The sequence below is a fragment of the Carlito syrichta genome, unplaced genomic scaffold (genome assembly GCF_000164805.1).
Source record: "Carlito syrichta isolate Samal-C Ts95f unplaced genomic scaffold, Tarsius_syrichta-2.0.1 Scaffold287502, whole genome shotgun sequence".
Classification (NCBI taxonomy): Eukaryota; Metazoa; Chordata; class Mammalia; order Primates; family Tarsiidae; genus Carlito; species Carlito syrichta.
The window spans coordinates 240,480-241,267 of record NW_007231598.1 but is presented as its reverse complement, the minus strand read 5'-3'; the positions used below and the strand labels follow the sequence as shown (position 1 = coordinate 241,267).

Below are 788 nucleotides of genomic sequence, written 5' to 3'. Positions count from 1 at the left end.
TCTCTGCCCTTCTACTCCCTTATTATTCCTCCCTCTCTTCCTTTCTCCCTCATCCATACACCATACCCTTGAACCCAAATCTCAGTCCCTTCCTTCCTTCCTTTCATCCTTCCTTCCTTCCTTCCTTCCTCCCTCCATCCCTTCCTCCCTCCCTCCCTCCCTTTTCCACACACCACACCCTTGAACCCAAATGTCAGCCCTTTACTTCCTCCCTCCCTTCCTTCCTTGACTTGAGCTTTAAGACGTGTTTTTCTCACAAGATTCATGAACACAGAGCATCATATTCTGCAGGTGCTTAATAAGTGCACTAAACAATGGCTTATAGTGTGTACAGCCCATTCATCTTGTCTCAGATTCTCAGACTCTAGCACTTTTCTCCCCAGCAGTCCTGGGGTCTAGCAACAGTGTGGCCACCTGCCATAGCCAGCTGGGTGGCTATGGGTGAGTCTTGCCTCTCCTAGGCCCTTGGGTCTCATCTGTAGAATAAAGGATGAGATGGGATTGCTTCTCAGGTTCCTTCCAACCCTGAAATGGTGCATGAATCCCATCCTCTAAGTGTATACGGTCAGTGTGGCCCAGTGTGGCGCCTTGGAGATGGAACTAACGTCTTGAGCAGGAAGAGTAAGAGAAGAGCCATAAAGAGTAAGAGAAGAGCCATAGAAACACAGAGGAGAAAGAGCTCAGACCCTGCCTAGACCCAGGAGGGAGGAGGCTTAAGCCTCAGGCATAGGAATAACCAGGATCTGATCCCTATATACCCTTACTCAGGGCAGAGGAACAAGCTGTGA

The 788-nt window shown here is 49.5% G+C and overlaps 1 protein-coding gene across 1 annotated transcript in view; it reads right to left on the bottom strand.

The window, feature by feature from the left end:
• DAAM2 (dishevelled associated activator of morphogenesis 2) overlaps window positions 1-788 on the bottom strand; it is an 83,283-nt gene that overhangs the window by 43,035 nt on the left and 39,460 nt on the right. The gene's annotated exons all lie outside the window — the stretch shown is intronic.